This window comes from Desmodus rotundus, chromosome 12 (genome assembly GCF_022682495.2).
Source record: "Desmodus rotundus isolate HL8 chromosome 12, HLdesRot8A.1, whole genome shotgun sequence".
In the NCBI taxonomy this organism is placed as follows: Eukaryota; Metazoa; Chordata; class Mammalia; order Chiroptera; family Phyllostomidae; genus Desmodus; species Desmodus rotundus.
Window position 1 is genome coordinate 41,360,081 of NC_071398.1, and position 11,567 is coordinate 41,371,647.

General features: G+C 44.7%; 1 non-coding gene across 4 annotated transcripts; it reads right to left on the reverse strand.

Annotated features, from left to right (window-relative positions):
• Window positions 1–1,615: 1,615 nt before the first annotated feature.
• LOC112312886 (uncharacterized) lies at window positions 1,616–11,247 on the reverse strand. 4 transcript variants are annotated; one of them, XR_011650691.1, is made up of 4 exons: window positions 10,942–11,247; window positions 9,266–9,461; window positions 6,462–8,392; window positions 1,616–2,021 (listed from the first exon to the last, which is right to left on the reverse strand). It is a non-coding gene; the product is annotated as an uncharacterized protein (transcript). The 4 variants fall into 4 exon arrangements; XR_006656728.3 differs by having other exon boundaries at window positions 6,462–8,910; XR_006656729.3 differs by having other exon boundaries at window positions 6,462–7,477; window positions 7,877–9,461.
• Between the last annotated feature and the right edge of the window lie 320 nt (window positions 11,248–11,567).

Genomic DNA, 11,567 nt, shown 5'->3' on the forward strand with positions numbered 1-11,567 from the left:
TAGTTTTTGCTCATTGAATATGATGTTGGCAATAGGTTTTTCATATATGGCCCTTATTATATTGAGGTATGCTCCCTCTATTCCTACTTTGTTGAGTGTTTTATCATAAATCGGTGCTGGATTTTATCAAATGCATTCCACGATCTATTGATATGGTCGTGGTTTTGTCTCTCACTTTGTTTATGTGATGTTTTACATTTATCGATTTGCAAATATTGTACCATCCTTGCATCCCTGGAATAAAACCCACTTTATCATGATCTTTTTATGTATTGATCTTTTTCATGTATTGCTGGATCCAGTTTACTAATATTTTGCTAAGGATTTTAGCATCTATGTTCATCAGTGGTATTGGCCAGTGGTTTTCTTTCTTTCTTGTGTCTTTACCTGGTTTTGGAATTAGGGTAATACTGGTCTCATGAAAAAGAGTTTGGGAATCTTCCCTCTTCTTGAATCTTTTGGGATAGTTTGAGAAAGATTGATGCTCTTAGAATATTTGGTAAAATTCACCTGTGATTTCACAAGTGAAACTCCTAATATAATGAATACTAATACATATTATCTGCATAACTAAAAGTTTTGGGGTCCTTAATAATTTTAATAGTGTAAAGAGTTCCTGAGGTCACATAGTTTGAGGACCCCATCCACACAGAGTCAGGAAGCGTGCAGGGGCAGCTTCCTTCCAAGAGAAGTTCAGGGTTGCACATTTCCCTGAGCCCCTAGGGTCAGGGATGTCCTGAAAGAAGATCTTCCTGGGCCATGAGAGGTTTAAGGAAAGAGCAAGGTCAGGCCCTACACGGCCAACCTCTGGACACCCTCTGCAGGGACATCTGGGTGTCCAGGAATTCCTGTGGCTTAGTGGGGTGAAAGCCATTACCTGGAGGCTGGGGATTGGGGGTTACTGGCCCAGGAGGGCTAAATATTTAGGGGCTGGTACAGGCATGGAGGATGTGGGATGCAATTCTGGCACAACACAGCCTGGACTGCTGTCCCACATAACCAGGTGTGCCTGAGTGCATCTTTCTCTAATGATGGTGGAACCTCATGTTAGAGAGATTTTGTCCTGTATGAGCCCCTCTATTGCTGAGTCTCAGTCCAGGGGATCCCTGTCCCTACAGAAGACTCGTGTCCTAGATTCATACATTGCCCTTCTGGAAGTGCCAAAGAGTTGAGGTGGACTAGGGTCTTGAGATAGGAGTAGAATCTGCTTTGATACTTCCCCTTCACTCTGGTTGCACCTTGTCCCAGGGTCTCAGCTTGAGACTTATGCTCTCTGATTCCTTCTTCTCCCACCTCAGAGCAGGACAGTATGGGCAGATTGCTTGGTGTCAGGCGCATTTCGTCTCAGTGTTACCAACTGCATGTGGGTTTTTCCGTCTATTTTTGTTCTTGATGTCAGAGTGCAGGTGCAACCCACACATCCCCCTGGAGAAGGGACAATACTGGATCCCTGCAAGCTCACCACATGCTCCCACTGGTCATCCCATGGCCACTGCCCATCCTCTGAGTTCTCAGCGGTGTCACCTGCACTGTGGAGATGGTGCAACTGAAACCAGCCAGAGGTGGGATCTGGTGTGGAATGTGACTTTAAATCAACAATAATGACGATGTCATATCACATTTTTGAGCATTTATTGACTCCATGCAAGTCTTATAAGGACTTCACACATTCACAGTAAATTTATTAAAAGGGTTCAAAATTGTATACAGAGTTTAATGACATGGAGGAGGAAAAAAGGGTCACTCCTGTACTACATAAAGAATGAGGGGGTCACTTTTATAGAAACTAAAAGCATTGAAGACTTCACAGTGGTAAAAACCCTCATCCTCCCTCCTGACAGGGTCAATGATGAGCGCTGTGTTGTGTTCGGCCAGCTCCATTGTCTTTCTGAGTGCCAGTCTCCTGCCATTAAAAAACCACTCAATGGAGGTCGCATCTGTGCCGCAGGTCAAGATCACAAAGTCCATATTTTCTCTGGCTCTGGTTTTTGTAGCTAAAAGAATGGGCTTTCTCACAGTCTCTGTGGAGAAATAAAAGATGTAAATTATTGGGAGTGGGCTTGGGACCCTGGGCCATGCTGCTTCCTCAAAGATCTCAGCCACTCACGATCCACAATGAGCTCTGTAAACGTCCCAAGAGGGTGATCCTGACCTCCGCAAAAGGATGATTTTCTTTGTTCAGGTGACAATGTGTAAGGAAAGGGCTGCACCTCTTCTCTGATCCCAGATCCCTCCTGGTGACCTCGGACTGGTTCCCACAGACATCTCTGCAGTATCAGCACAGGAAACCCCTTCCCAGTCCATGTGTCCTATAACCTCCCCATCATGTGGAATTTTCTTCTCGTGAGTTTTGTTGATCTTTTCCTAGAACTTTCTTTGTCTTCAAAACATATCAACTCCCCCTTCTTATGTAAATGTCCGTGTATGTTGGGGAAAGCAGACTTACCACCTATCTCTGGGGCCAAGGAAACTTTACAGTAAGATGGAACGCACTTACCTCTTATTAAATAATTCATTGGACAATAAAGATGGCCCAACCCAGTCTTCATACTTTGTACCTGGAGAAGTTCCACCTAATGGATTTCTCATTCTGAACATAACTATACTTCCTGCCTACAGATTGAATATCATGGTGTATTAAATCTCCAGAAGGATATACTTATGGTTTTAACAAAAGACAGGGACTGTAGGAATAAAAGGACGCTACTCAGCCTGGAAAAGCCATACCTGAAAGCTCACAGCTAACACAATACTCCATGGAGAAAGACCAAAGATGTTACTAAGATTGTGCAATACAAAGATGCAGTTTTCCCCACTTATTCAGCATAGTAGTGAAATTCCTGGCCAGACAATTAGGCAAGAAGATGAAATAAGAGGTATCCAAATTGGAAAGGAGAAAAAATCATTATCTCTTAAAAGACAACAGAATCTTATATGTAATAAACCACAAAGATTCTGCCCCCTACACATATAAAAACCTGTTAGAACTAAAAAATAAAGCAAAGCTGCAGGAGACAAAATCAACACTCAGCATCATTTCAATTTTTCTGCAACAATAATTAATAAATTCAAAATGTAGTTAAGAAAACAGATTCATTTACAATAGCATCAGAAAAAAATGGAATATTTAGAAACAAACTTAACCAAGGAGGTGAAATATTTATACACTAAAAATCACCAAATATTTATTTTGAAAAGTAAAGAAGAAACAAATAAATGGCAGTTACCCATGTTCATGGATTGAAAGGCCAACAATTATCTACATATGTGACACAATCTTTATCAAAATCCCTATGATTTTGTGCAGAAATAGAAAAATTTATTCTAGAATTAATGTGGAACTTCAAAGAACCCCTATGTGGTTAAGATGACTTTTGAAAAATCGACTGAAATCTCACATTTTGTAACTTCAAAGCTCACTACATAGATTAAGTGACCAACTTAAGGTGACTCTGGCATAAAAAGTCCTGTTCACCAAAAGACACAATCAATGCTTTTGACAAAGAACCAGGACTACTCAATGGATTTGCAAATCATATGTAGGATGAGGATGAGGGTTACTATCCAGAATATACAAAGAACTCCTACAATTCCACAGCAACAAGAAAAGCAAATAACCTAATTAAAAATGGGCAAATTACTTGAATACACATTTCTTCAGAGAAAAAATACAAATGGCCGATAAGCACATAAAAATATGCTCCACGTCGCTAAAATTAGAACACTCGCAGGGTTGAACATGTTGCCTGCCAAACCTGGCCAAACAGAAGCCTTTCCTCCCAGCTGCACAGCCCTCCATCACCCAGCTGAGGTGAGTTTCTAAGAGGCACCATTTCCCAGGGCATCCCAGAGACTGGGGTTCAAGTACAAATAACACATGGGACTAGGGGCAAGCCAGTGGCCAATTAATGACTCAGGCCCCTCGGCCAAGAGGAAGGTCAGGACTTTTCAGCTGAGAGTGACTGACATGAGCCAGTGAGTCACTAAATGATAGAGCAGAGTCGAAGGAATGAGCTAGAAAAGAGTGAAGAGGACAGGCAGGAGCTGACTGTGGCAGCAGAACCCTGAGCTCTGCCCTTGGGAAAATCATGCTGAGGGCAGGTGAGGGCGTGGGCAAGTGCAGAGGGGTGAGGAGCGGCACCAGGAGGACCTAAAGTTTCTAAAATTCTTGCCCTTTGTGGACCATTTGAGTTTGGTGGTTATGAGGTAGAAATTTAGAAAGCACTTAAAATTCTTCCATTTGTGAACATTACTATTAATACCCCAGGGCCTAAGACCAATTGCAGGAAGAAATATTTTTCTAAAGAGCAGCAAAATGGTTCTTTGAGATATGAGTCTCAGCCCCTGGAGGGAGAGGAAGCCTGACTCATGTGACCAGAATTCCAAGGACTCTGCATCCAGGTTCCAGACTTTGAAAAGATTATGGATCCTTCCTTCCTTCCTTCCTTCCTTCCTTCCTTCCTTCCTTCCTTCCTTCCTTCCGTCCTTCCTTCCTTCCTTCCTTCCTTCTTTCCCTCCTTCCTTCAATCACCATTTATTTTTTTCCTCATTCATCAAAATCAACTTAGTGTTACACATTGGTCCCTGAGCTGGCTGCAGGTGTGGAGTGGGGAGTGAGAAGGCAAAATCCTTCCCTTCATACCCAGTGGGAGTGACACCAGCACATCGGGAAGCAAAGAAGGGATTTCAAGTCCAGGGCAGGGAGGTTGGACCGGCCCCCTGAGGGGGAGGCCTGGGCGTTCCCAGCACGGACTCTGATTGTTACTGCAGGTTCTTTGGTTCGGGAGTAAAAACAGATTAAGTCTTTACTTGCTGTCACTTTCAAAATCAGAATCTATCTTTCTGTGCTGAAAACACATAAAAAGAAAATATCTGAACCAATGGTTGGTTTAGGGATCCACAGATATTTAATAAGGCTCCTGGGGTGGAGGGGAGGACAAGGCTACAGCGGAAGTCAAACCGAGCGACTGATCAGCTGCTCGTAGTCTGAGTGACTGCTTTACTGACTGTATCTCCCCCTCACTGAAGAAGATTAAATACTTGGCTGCCAGGTAGTCAGTGTACTAACTGTAAAATATTTACAGTACCTGACCCAAATCTTGGGATAGAAGAGCTGCTAAATAAGAGGCACCTGTTACTGATCAACTCCCAGAGCAAATCCCCTGGGCTGATCCCTGGTGGACAAGGAGCTGCCAGGAGCATCTTCTCTCCTCTGTTTCTCGCTGGGGACGCTGGCCTTCCTCTAGAGTTTCCCAAGTCCCCCAGAGTGGTTGGCTGATGATCCAGGAACCTTGTCTAACTGCGCTCTCCATGCCCAGGCTCAGATGATGGGAGGAGACCGCAAAAAAGGGGATTTATTTCTTTAAAATTGTGTGTTTATTTTTACATGCTTAAACTTCAGTCACCTTCAAAGTACTCTCCATATAATTCAATATACCTATTGAGACATTATTTCCACTGTTCAAAACAGTTTATGAGCTCATCAATTTTAATGCCTTTTAGTGCTTGGGCCATTTTTTTGTTTCACCTCTTCCACACTGGCAAAACGTTTCCCTTGGAGGACTTTTTTTCACCCAGGGAAACAAAAAGAGAAAGTCACTCAGGGTGAGATCAAGTGAACAGGGAAGGTGAGGCATGGGGGAGGGTCGTGTCATTTTTGGTCAAAAACTGCTGAACACTCAGTGCAGTGTGGGCAGATGTACTTGTGACTCATCCATCATCAAATGGGCAAACGCATTGAAAGAAGCTTCAAAAAAATTAACTGAAGCCTAACGCAGCCTCTCACAACAATGCCATATGGTGCACTGATACAGGTGGTTCCTAGAATACTCACCTAACGAGGGAAGCCTGTCCTACAAAGGGCCTGCACTCCAGAAGATAATTTCAGTTTTGGGGGGTCGCTTCTCATAGCTCCTGGGGCTCAGCCCAGGCTAGTAACCAGCTCAAGAGACTTGACTTGGGTAACCGAGAAACCATTGCTCCAAGTCAGCCCTTCGCAGGAGTACAAACCCAACCTGACTCATGCTCCCAAAGGTCTCCAGATTTAAAAGCCCTCAGGAGCCCTAGACAGGAGTCCAGGGAGGAGCTGCTCAAGCAGAGCTTCTCTTTGAGGAACCCAGGAAGCTCATCATGTCAGGTCCTGACCGAGCCCTTCAGCGTCTTTCTGAGGGTCATGGTCATGGAGTGCATCCCAGGGCCCTGGACTGGGACTGGTCTCCCTCTACTGTTACTGTCATCAGACTGGTCCTTTTGTCTGCAGCGATTGTTTCCAGGGCTAGAATTTGGAAAAGAACTCTGATCTTAATTAATTTGTCTTAACTGTGTGTGGCCTGCACTAAATACCCAAATTCAATCTAGGACACAACGCAGAGGGGATGAAGGCTGAGTCACGGGCTGTCAGTTGTGTGTGTGAAGCAGAGTTCACCCCACCCAACACCCAGAAGTCAGAGGGCAATACTCACGGTATACATGAAGCCGTCCGAATCCTGTTTCAACTTTTCCTTCTTGAGGGAAGGCAACTATGGTGAAGTCTCCTGTGTCATTGAGGGTGACTTCCTCTAACAGCAAGGATCCATCGAAGTTTACTTTCTCTCGACCAGTGTATGCAGGCCCATTTTCATATGTTCTTAGGTGCATTACAGTGAATGCAATAAGACAACTGGAGTTCTCCCCTACTCCCCTGTACCACATAAAGGCTCTAGTATTGTCAGGCTTATTGAGGATATTCAGAATCACATCCTTCCCTTCAGGAGCATTGGTTGACACAATAGTGAGCTGGGAAGTGGAGGGCGGGCTCCAGAAAATTAAGAGTGAGACTAGGAAGGAAGAGAGAAATTGGTCATTATTTAAATCTATGCATGGGGTTGGAGAGATGAGGCCCTGGGTCCTGAGTATTTCTCCTGCTCCCTCCCGTTTGGTCTGTGTGTGTGTCCTGTAGTCAAGGTCAGCAATATGGCCACCATTATGTCAGCACTTCTGAACCGCTCATTTTTTTATTTTTTAAATTTATGTTGAGACAGAAGGTAACGGAGGGAAGAAGAGAGGACTAGAAGCATCAATACGAGAGGGAAACATCTATCAGTTGCCTCTCAAACACTTCCTGACCTGGGACTGAACCTATGACTCTTCTCTCTGGGGGATGATGCCCCACCAACTGAGCCCCACTGGTCATGGCTGAACCTGTTATTTCTTCTGTTTTTAGTGCTGTTCTCAGGGGTCTGCCCGGCTTACACCATCACCGCCCTCAGATCTTTGCTGACACTCAGGCATCTTTGTGAAACACCTTTGCTGAACACCTCCTCTAAAGAGCACGTGTTTACACTTTCTGACCTGTCCCTGCTCTGTCCTTCCATGGAAATTGTGGGTACCTGACGTCACATCTAGATTTTTTCTTGTTTATCCACAGAACGTGAGCTCCATGCAGGCAGGGGCTTGTCTGATCCTGTTGTAACCCAGTGCCCAAACAGGCTGCAAGTACCTGTGGATGAATGAAAAGGGTCCTGCACTTCTTGGGGTACCTGTGCTCAATTCTGAGGTTGGTGGTAAGGACAATGTCTCATGCCTTGTTAAGGATTTTTCTGGTGTCACCTGACATGAATCGTTATCATTATCATCCGTTTTCACAATTCAGTACTCAGTGAGTGATAACTGAAAAATGAACAGCAGTCAAGGCTTTTCTTCCCCTCACCAGTTTCAGATGGTGAGATTTTCCTGTTGCTGAGCCTCCTCCCCCATCCTGCTCTGCTCCCCTGTCCTTTCCCCTCAGGTCCCAACAGAAGCCCTCCCTCTCCCTTCAGAGTCCTGGTCTCCCCATTAGATCCCAGCCAGCCTCTGTCTCCCATTCTTCTCTCCGCCCCACACACGGTCCCCTCCTTACCAGCCAGCAGTATCCCTTGCCAGGGAGCAAGTTCTCTGAGGTTCTGCGCTGCGGGAAACTCCATGGCGCCTGCAGTCTTCTGCCTCTCCCTTTTCAAAAAGACCTTGAGGTCCAGCAAGGCTCACGGACACCTTTGGCTGCAGCGGTGAAATCTGCTCTTTGTCCTTTATATGCCCTTATTGTCCCCTAGAGCAAGGTCACTACCCAGGTCATACGGGCCAGGAGCAGGATTTGTGTCTCACCTTTTTCCTCCCCTCAGTCCTGCCACCCCCATCCCTTACTTACAGTTTACTGTTTCTCTATATTTCGGTTTCCTGGGAACTGCTGAGGCCTCTTAACACACACACACACACACACACACACACACACACACTGTGTTTAAAAGGACAAGCCTGGGGTGTCCAGGTCCAGGAACCCGTCCCCTCAGCCCGCTGCAGCCAGGGGATGTGCTGTTTCAGGTGGAGTTCCTCATCTCCAAGGTGTCAAAGGAAAGGCCTGGCGAGGGTTCTCCTGAGGCTTTAAATGAAGGGTTCAGGTCTAAAAAGCTGCTCCCAAAAATTCCGTGTGTCCCCCCATCACAGGATTGGGGTGTTGCATCCAAGTCATCTGTGTCCCTGTCTGTCATCTGCTCTAGGATCCCCACAGAGCCCAGGACCTGGAGCACATGGAGACTCACAAGGGGACCCTGTGGGTTCCTCTGTTAGGACTGGGGAGGCCCCCATGGGACACCCAGCCACTCTGAGACAGAAACCCACAGAGCCTGGGTCCCCCTGTGCCCTCCTGCACTTGAAGTTTTATTTGTTCCTCAGGACGCCACATGCAGGTCAGATGTCTTCAGGGGTCACCAGCAGGTGTCCCAGAGACCAGGCATCTTGGGGATAAGAAGTCATCCCCTAATTCCTTTAAGGTCAGAGTGTGCTCCCTCCTCCCCTGGTAGTAATTCTGCTTGGGTTGGAGGATCCAGAGTGTCTGCTCAGGTCTCAGTGAAAAGTGGAAGGACACGGGCTGTTGTCATGACCCCGGAGATGTCACTCCTAAGGTGGGAATGCAGAAAGCTGTGATTTTCAAGAATGAAAGGGGGTTTGACCCTTGCTGTTAGCAGGCCCCTGTCCTCACTCTTGACTGTACAAGGGGTAAAGACCCAACCCTGGGACACCCTAAGTGCCCGACAGTGGGCACTTAGTGGCCTCCTACTATGCTGACACCAATGCCTTTGTGTCTATAAAAAACACGCTCTTAGTGAAATCAGAAACGCCAGCATTTATGCTGACCATCACTATGAAAACCAGTAAGGGACTGCTAAAAATGGACGGGAGTCTGTATATCCCTGTAGTGTTTTAGTCCAAGTACATTGGTGATCTTCCCAGGTGAAGGCAAAGAGATACTTACTGTCTCTCTTTCCTGAAATGCTGAAAAAGGCACTACATAAACCTATTACTGAAAAATATTGGACGTCCACAAGAATGGCTGTTGATGAGGCACTATGTGGACTTAGCACCACAGGATGACTGGGAATAACTCTCTTGTTTATAGCTCTGAGATTCCATGCAAATCTCCATCCCCTTCCATTTGTTTTCTTTTTTTACTGGAAAAAAAGAGAGAATTATGGGGGCTTATCCATGAAATCATAAGTCCCCATTTTAAGTAATCTTGTATAATGAGCATAATGCCAGCTACTGCATGGGGTGTTAAAGGACATTGATGAATATTAGGCAGAAGCAAAGTATTATCAATAGTTGTTTTAATAGAAGTGGCTGACTCAATTGTGCCAATATCTGAAATGGAAAAGGCCCACAGTTTCTTTGGAATGTCCTGCAATAAATGTTTAGTCTCAAGATTATTTTCCTCTTGTAAAATTTTTTTTAGTTATTATTTTCCAAATTGGCTCAGTATTTGATTCATTTAGATCTAAATACATTTCACTGTTCTTGAAACAAGCTATGTAGGCATCATGGATTTCAAGAAAATCTCTTTCAATCAGGTGAATTGGGGCTGATTTGACCGATAAAAGTGCATGTTGCCTTGTAGCATGCCCCGGTTGGAGGGGACAAGTCCTCATTTCAAAATAGTCACTGGTTGATCAGACACCTCTACCATGTTCTGAGAGAAAAGGCAACTTTGTTGGGAATGGTTAAGAACAGATAAAGTGGCCCCAGTATCTACAAGGGCCTCAGGAATTTTCCCTTTTTTGTTTATTTCAAATCTGGCTAAACTATTAGTAAGGATGATGGAGAAACTCAAGTTGGAAAATTTTAGTTTTAGGTAATAGTTAATAAGCCTAGTAGTTAATACACGTAAAAAGCTGTTGTTTCAGGAACTAAAGGTGCAGCCCACCCTGACTCCGGGAGACCACAAACAATCACACCTTTGTGCTCCAGAAAAGACCATAAGCAATCAAGATAGCGTCTGAACCATTGTGTTCTAGGGAGACATCCTGCTTCGAGGGACATAGATAAAGAGAATCGCTCAGGACACGGGGCACAGCACCCAGATAGAAAATCACCAGTCAATGGATGCAAGGATGTTAGGGAAACTGCCAGACTGCAGCTTCTCTGCGATTAATCTCTTTCCTGAATTTCAGATACATTTTTTTCCCCCTTGAATTCCAAATCCCTTACCTACACTTATTCCTCCTTATGAAAAGGCTTATATGAAAGGATATGTAAGACGGTCTGTTAGGGTACATAACCCGCCGTCTTCTCAGATCGCCGGCCATCTGAATAAAGCGCCCATAAAGATTCAAACCCTGTCTCTGCTTGTTGGGTCTGGTAGTGACAGGCAGGATGAACGCCGACTTTTCTGGTTTCAAACCCTATTTAGTAAATCTGTTGTTTTGTTTCCACAAACCAGTAGGTAGATTAATTAGAGAAATTCAGGGAAACCTTTAGGTACCTTTCTTAATTCTGTTTTAGTGTTGTTAATCTGCCAGTGATTAGTAAAGGGAGGGAGAAAGTGAATTACACATTAAGCTCAACAAACTGGGAAGCTGAATCACACACAAAGTTTGCTTCATCAGGAAGCTACGTCATTCCATTAAGCGTGATTTATTTTTCAAAAAATCATACCTTTTATATGCTTATTCACACACTTCAAAAGGCAACTGTGTCTTCTGCCCTCAGAACTTAATCCTCCCGGTGGGCAGAAAGATCTTCCACAATGTACAACCAGAGTCTGGCACCAGGTCCACATGGAGAGCAGACGGAGAAGGGAAAATCCTCCACAAAGTTCACACAGCAGAGAACAGATGGTGCAGCAGAACCCTCGAGGCAAAGCCAAACCGGTAACACAAAGTGGTGAAGCCCAGCCTTCCCAACACCTAAAAAAATAATCAGCAGCACCACCATGTCCAGCACCAGGAAACACAGGAAACACACATATGCAAAAGCTAGTTCCCCTTTGTCTGAGACCAGTTTTTCTGGTTTTCTATGCTGAGTATATCATTGACCCTTGCTCCTCCTAGGAGCTTCTAATTTCCAATTAAGGTAAGTATACCATTCAATCCGTTGAATTTTAGAGCTGGATTTGTAAATGTTGCATGCAAAGATTGATTTAGGCATCAAAGAGCTACATTTTGGCCATGTGTAGTTGATAGCACTTTCGTTAAATCTTCCCATTTTTTGTAAGTGCTTGCAAGTAAAGGCTTCCTGCCTTAGCCTAAGTTTTTTCAATCCTTAACCTTTAGCTTTATCTT